Source organism: Nicotiana tomentosiformis, chromosome 6 (assembly GCF_000390325.3).
Source record: "Nicotiana tomentosiformis chromosome 6, ASM39032v3, whole genome shotgun sequence".
In the NCBI taxonomy this organism is placed as follows: Eukaryota; Viridiplantae; Streptophyta; class Magnoliopsida; order Solanales; family Solanaceae; genus Nicotiana; species Nicotiana tomentosiformis.
Genome location: NC_090817.1, coordinates 26,864,167 through 26,871,470, shown reverse-complemented (window position 1 = coordinate 26,871,470; position 7,304 = coordinate 26,864,167).

The window sequence follows — 7,304 nt, the reverse complement described above, 5'->3', positions numbered from 1 at the left end:
AGGAACTCTCTGGTATGGCGCTGAAATAGGGTCGAACTGCAGAACCCCGAGAAGGCGGCGGTGCTGGATATGTAGGCCTGCTCGACTGACCTCTCCCAAACTGACCTCTGCCCCCAGATGGAGCACCACTGAATCCTCCCAAATGACGTAACTGCTTGTTCTGCAGCATCTACTCTCGGTCCCGTTGAAGATAACCCTCAATCCTCCAAGCTATCTCTACAACTAGCTGGTAAGAGGTTCCCATCTCAACCTCTCTGGCCATAGTCGCCCGAATACTGGAGTGCAACCCCGCAACGAAACTATGTACTCTCTTTATCTCAGGAGAAAGTATCATAAGTACATAGTGAGACAATTCAGAGAATCTCACCTCATAATCGGTCACTGACATCTGGTCTTGCCGGAGCTGCTCAAACTGAAACCGCAGCTCTTCCCGCTAGGAGGTTGGAATATACCTATCCAAGAAAAGGCGTGTAAACTGATCCCAAGTCATGGGAGGGCAACCTGCTAGTTTGTCAAGAAGATGTGACTGCCACCATTTATGGGCCCTTCCCTCTAGCTGAAAAGTAGTGAAATCAACCCCATGAGACTCTAATATCCTCATGTTGTGCAGTCTGTCCCTGCACCGATCAATGAAGTCTTGGGGATCCTCATGTCGCTCACCCTCGAAGACAGAAGGGTGTAGCCTAGTCCATCTGTACAATAGTTTTTGTGGTTCGCTAGCCACAGCTGGTCTGGGCTCAGGTACGGCTGTTGCCACTGGATGGGCTCCACCCATGGGTAGTGTGCCTGGGGTATTGATATACAGCACCTGCATGCCCAGGAGCCTGAACAGTAGGGGTCTGTTCTCCCCCTCCTGCCTAAGATGTGGTTTAGTCTGCTGGAAATAAACCATCCTGAGTCATGGTGTCTATGAACCGCAACATACGACCCATGAACTCCTGAAATCCCGGTGCGGACATGAAGTCCACCGGGGCTGGCTCTATTGTAGGCATCTCTCCCTCCTCCTCAATAATAGAATCCTCTGTTGGATCCGCTGGTGGTATAGCAGGGGCTACTCTAGGACGTCCTCGTCCCCTACCTCAGGTCGGTGTCCTCCCCCGCCCTCTGCCTCAGCCTCTAGCAACAGGGGGAGCAGCTCCTCCAGGGGCTGGAACATCCGTCGTACGCGTTCTCACCATCTGTGAGAGAATAAGAGAAAGACACTTAGTATACCATCAACTGCACGATAGGATATGAAGAAAAAGTAATTTCCTAACACCCTATAGCCTCTCGAAGATAGGTACAGACATCTCCGCACCGATCCGCAAGACTCTATTAGGCCTGCTCATCACTTGTGAGACCTGCGTGAACCTAGTGCTCAGATACCATGTTGTCATGACTCAATTTCTCCTATAGGCTGTGATGGCGCCCAACGTTACTACTAGGCAAGCCAACCGTGAACTAACTCTGTGATCCTCTCTTTAAGAGATTTGAAATAATTCATTTTTAGTTTATGCATAAATAAGAAGTAAGAGTTTAATAAAAATGAGGGATCAAATTTTTTTATAGCAAGTGAGATAAGCAAAATAACCCAAAACCATCAAGTGTCTACTAGCATAAATCCCCAAGACCTGGTGTCACAAGTGTATGAGCTACTAGTAGAATATACAAAAGAGTACTACGCTACTGTCTGAGATGAAATAGACAGAAAATAAAGCAAAAGAAAGACTTCGGCTGCTGCAGAACGGGCTCGGAAGGCAGCTCACCGCAAAGTCTCGTAGTAGTCAAGGATGTGCGCCAGACTAATATCCAGATGCACCTACCTCAGATCCTACACATTTAGTACAGAAGTGTAGCGTGACTACATAAACAACATGTACCCAGTAAGTATCTAGTCTAACCTCAAATAAGTAGTGACGAGGGATCGACTTTGACACTTACTATGGGCCCACAATAAAATATATAAAATTCTAATTTAACTTGAGTTATATAAATGATAATAGAACTCGAAAGCAAGCAATAAATAAATAATCCTTTCACCGATAGTAAGTACCAAATCAATTTTCCTCATTTAACCTCTCAAGCCAATGAAACAATGTCAATTGACCATTGATACATCTATTAAGCTGCCGAGGTGAACGACCCGCTCCCATGAGAGTAGTGAAAATTTAGCCTGCTCGCGGAATATACGTGCAGCGCGGTTGAACATAGATTTCTCAAGTTATCATAATATCCCTCAACTCTTTCCAAAACAAGAAATTCAACTAGAAACTTTTAAAATATTGAAATCCTCATCCTCAGCTCAATTCAAGACAATTAGTAAGCATAATCAATTAACAGTGTCAACAAAGCATGGTGTAAACCTAAAACTACCCGGACATAAGCATAATTAGTAGCTACGTACACACTCTCGTCACCTCGTACGTATGTAGTCCCCACAAATAGAAGCACATATTAATTAAGTTCACCTATGGGGTTAATTCCCTCTTACAAGGTTAGAAAAGAGACTTACCTCGTCTCAAAGCCTACTTTCCAGTCCAAGATTGTGCTTAAACCCTCAATTCGGTGCCAAACAGCTTGAAACTAGTCAAATATTATATAAAATAGTCAGTACATGCTCCAAAGTTCATATTCTAATTATTAAAGTGATTACCCAACCCCAATTGAAGAATTCTTAAAATTCACCCCCGGGCCCACATGCCCGGATTTCGAAAATTGTTTTGAAGAAAGTTGTTACCCATAACCTCATGAACTCAAATATATGATTTTCACTAAATTCCATAACCATTTTCATGGTTAAATCCCATTTTTATCAAAAACCTAGGTTTTCACCTAAACCCATAATTTTTCCTAATTTACATGTTAAATCTACCCATAAACTATGTATTTAACTCACATTGTGTAGAAATCACGTACCTCAAAGTGTTAGGGGAAATCCCCTCTCTAAGAGCTTCAAGAATCGCCCAAGCAATGAAATAAATGAGCTATAAATGCCTAAGTCCCGCATTAAGTTGGGGTTCTGCCTTCAGCGATTTCCACACCTGCGGAGGGTTGGCCGCTTCTGCGGAAAAATCATCGTAGATGCGGCCCTTGCCCAGTGGCGTACTTCGGCTTCTGCGGACCTCTGGCCCGCTTCTGCAGGTCCGCTCCTGCGACGCACATGCCGCACCTGCGGCTTAGGCCGCTCCTGCGGTTTCTTCTATTGCACCTGCGCGTTCGTAGGTGCGCACGCCCACCCGCATCTGCAGTTCCTGGGCTGCTCTTCCTAGGCCGTTTCTGTGGCTTCTTGCTCACTTTTGCTGGCTCGCATCTGCGGTTAGCCCTCCGCAGGTGCGATTACACCAGAAGCCTGGTGCTTCAGCTGCTGCCCCTATGTCCAAACTTGGTCCGCTCCTAGTCCGACTAACACCCGGGGCCCAGCCCGAACGTACCAAAAAATTTAAAATCATAAAATGGACTCGCTCGAACTCTCGGAACTCACAGAACAACATTAAAACTAAGAATCGCACCCTAAATCAATTGAATCAAAAATATGAACTTCAAGTTCTTCAATTCGCTCCCAACGCGCCGAAACGTACCTAAACTACTCAGAATGACGTCAAATTTTACGTGTTGACTGTTAGAATCTTGTTCCCCTAAATAAGAATCCTTGTATGTGCTTTTATTATTCATAACTTACGGGGATGGTTGGTTCGGAATTTAAAAGTGATCGGGTTGAAATCGGAATAATTGGTTCCTTAGTTTGGTTTTAAAAGGGCAAGTTTGACTTTGGTCAACATTTTGAGAAAATGACCTCGGAATCGGTATTTTACTGTTTTAATAGGTTCGTATGATGATTTTGGACTTGGGCGTATGTTCGAATCAGGTTTTTGACAACCCGGGAGCGTTTTGGCGATTAATAGTAAAAATCAACTATTTAAAGGTTTTATGTTCTTTAAATTTGGTTTGGAGTAGGTTTTGGAGTAATCGAGGTTCGTTTGAAATTTCGAGCCTAGGAATAGCTCCGTATTGTGATTCTGGTCTTAGGAGCGTATTCGGAATTTTATTTGGAAGTCCGTAGTTAAATTAGGCTTGAAATGGCTAAAATAAGAATTTAAGTTTGGAAGTTTGACCGGGGAGTGGACTTTTTGATATCTGGATCGGATTTCGATTCCAAAAATTGGAGTAGGTCCGTAATATCAATTATGACTTGTGTGCAAAAGTTGAGGTTAATCAGACTTGATTTGTTAGGTTTCGACATCGAATGTGGAAGTTAGAAGTTCAATAGTTTATTAGGCTTGAATCGATGCGCAATTCGTGATTTCGATGTTGTTTGATGCGATTTGAGGTCTTGAGCAAGTTCGTGTCGTGTTTTGGGACAGGTTGACATGATTGGATGGGGTCCCAGGGTCTCGGGTGTGTTTCAGGGTCATTTTTCCCATGGTTTTCTGCTGCTGATGCTGGTTCTGGTGTCCTTCATCGCGAGCGCGGGGAGGAGATCGCGTTCGCGAATAAGGATTTTTGGGCTTCTCGAACGCGACACAGGGGTCGCGAACGCGAAGAAGGATGGGGAGCTGGGGACCTGGGGACCCTGAGGCCATTTGGCCTACGCGAACCTGTAGAAGGGAACGCGAACGCGAAGGGTCAGGGTAGCTGGCCTTCGCAAATGCGATCAGTGGGTCGCGAACGCGAAGGAGATTTTGGGCAGTGGCATTTTGGCCTTCGTGAACACGGGAGTTTGAACGCGAACGCGAACACGAACGCGAACGCGAAGGGGCATGGGTCAGAGGCTTCGCGAACGCGAAGTATCGGTCGCGAATGCGAAGAGGAATTTTGGGGGCAAAGTCATTTGGCCTTCGCGAACGCGAGGCATTAGTCGCGAACGCGAAGAAGGGCAGTGCTGGGCAGTGAGTTGTTTTAAACGGGATTTTGGCCATTTTCACTTCATTTCCGCCATGGGAGCCGATCTTGGAGCGATTTTGGAGCTCCAGCTTCATCATCTATGTCAAGGTAAGTGATTCCCACCTATTGCAAGTTTAATACTTGGATTATATATGGATTTAGACATGAAAATTTATAGAAATATAGGATTTTGAAGAAAAACCTAGAAATTGGTATTTTTGGATTTTAACCAAGAAAATTTCTATGGGATTGGATGGAAATGATATATTTGAGTTCTTGAGATTACGGGGTGAATTTTAGGAATTTTACTATTTTGGGTTGGGTAATTAATTTAATAGCCTAAATTCGAATTATTGATCATGTATTAATTATTTTGTACATCATTTGGATAGTTTCAGATTTTTTGGCATCGAATTGAGAATTTAACGCGACGGGGTGATCGGAAAGTGGACTTTGAGACAAGGTAAGTCTCTTGTCTAATCTTGTGAGGGGGAATTTACCCCATAGGTGATTAAACTAATAATTATTGCTAATTGTGGGGGCTACGTATGCACGAGGTGACGAGAGTCCGTACGTAGCTACTATTTATTTTAAAGTCCGGGTAGTTTAGGACTCAAATCATGAATTTCCTGTGTAAATTTTATCCTTATTTAATTAAATTATTTGAATTTATTTTGTAATTTTTTAGAAAAAGATAATAAAGAAGAAAATTTTCATATACTTAATTTTATGTTTAAAATTAATTAATTATTAAATTTTTTTTTCATCCTCTCGAATTAATCAAGTTATGAATATACTTTCTTTCCGGAGGTACATAAGAAAATGTCCTCCTTTCTTGTGTAGCGGGCCGAACGCCTCGGCATTATAGATGCATCTATGGATCGCGCCACACGTCCCTCGGCAGTGTACACGACACTTTGGATCGGGCCGTACGACCTCGGTAGAAATCGTGCCTAATACTAATAATAATTACACGATACTTGATATTTTAATTGCAGCTTGTGAATTTAATTAATAGATTGAGAATTGTTGCATTTGAAGGAATTTAATTATTTCTGTTGGTTAAATAAAATTATTCTTAACTCTATGAATCATGTTAATTTAGATATTTCTATTTTTATTTCAATTGTTATTATTGACCCTTAGTGAGTGTCAAAGTCGACCATCTCATCTCTACCTCTTCGAGATTAGGTTTGATACTTACTGGGTACACGTTGTTTACGTACTCATGCTACACTTGCTGCACATTTTTATTATGCAGGTTCATATATGTCTAGCGGTCTTGTGGGCGCAGAGGTGTGGCTAAAAATGCGGGGACTTAGGTGAGTTACATTCTGTATTACGATCCGCAGCCAATAGAATCTCCTTCAGAGTTATCATATTTGTTTTTTATCTAATTTGTATTCCGGACAGATGCTGTATTTTATTTTAACTCCCTAGTAAATGCTCATGCACTTGTGACACCGAGTTTTGGGAGTGGTTATGGGTTGTTTAGTAATTTAGTTGCTAAATTATTTATCACATACTCTATGAGTTCTTTCTTAATTATTTAATTGAGGAAATTTTTATTTCAAAAATATTAAAATGGGTAATTAAGTTAATTGATTATGGTTGGATTGCCTGACATCGGTGTTAGGCGCCATTACGGCCTTTAATGGATTTTGGATCGTGATAGTGTAAGTATTAAATCACCATACAGAACTATTCCCAGACTCGGAATCCCGATCGGACCTCGATAACACCAAATATACTCCAAACCAAATTTAAAGAACTTTAAAACCTTCAAAGAGCCAACTTTCACTATTATACGCCGAAACGCTTCCGGGTTATCCAAAACCCGATCTGAATATACGCCCAAGTCCGAAATCATCATATGAACCTATTGGAATCATCAAATCCCGATTCCGAGGTCGTTTACTCAAAACGTTGACCGAAGTGAAACTTGGCCTTTTAAGGCCAACCCATTGAACCAAGTGTTTCGATTTCAACCCGAACTTTTCCAAATTCCGAACTAACCATCTCCGCAAGTCATAAAACAGTAAAAGCACACACGAGGAGCCTTATTTAGGGGAACAAGGTTCTAAAAAGAAAAATGATCGGTCGGGTCGTTACAATCCAAAAATACCAAATTCTAGGTTTTCTACCAAAATCTCACGTTTCTACAAATTTTCATGTTTAAATTCATATACCAACCATGTATTTAACTTGTAATAGGTGGGAATCACTTACCTTGTGTTGCTTAATGAAAATCCCCCTTGAAGCTCTCCAAAATCCTCCTTAAACAGTAATAGGTGGGCCAAATATCATTTTTAAAACAATCTGCCCAGCCGATCTTCCGCACCTGCGGAACACCAGCCGCACCTGCGAAAAACTCCATCGCAGGTGCGGTTCCCTCCAAGCCAGGCGAAATTCGCTTCTGCGGACCATTTTACGCTTCTGCGCGA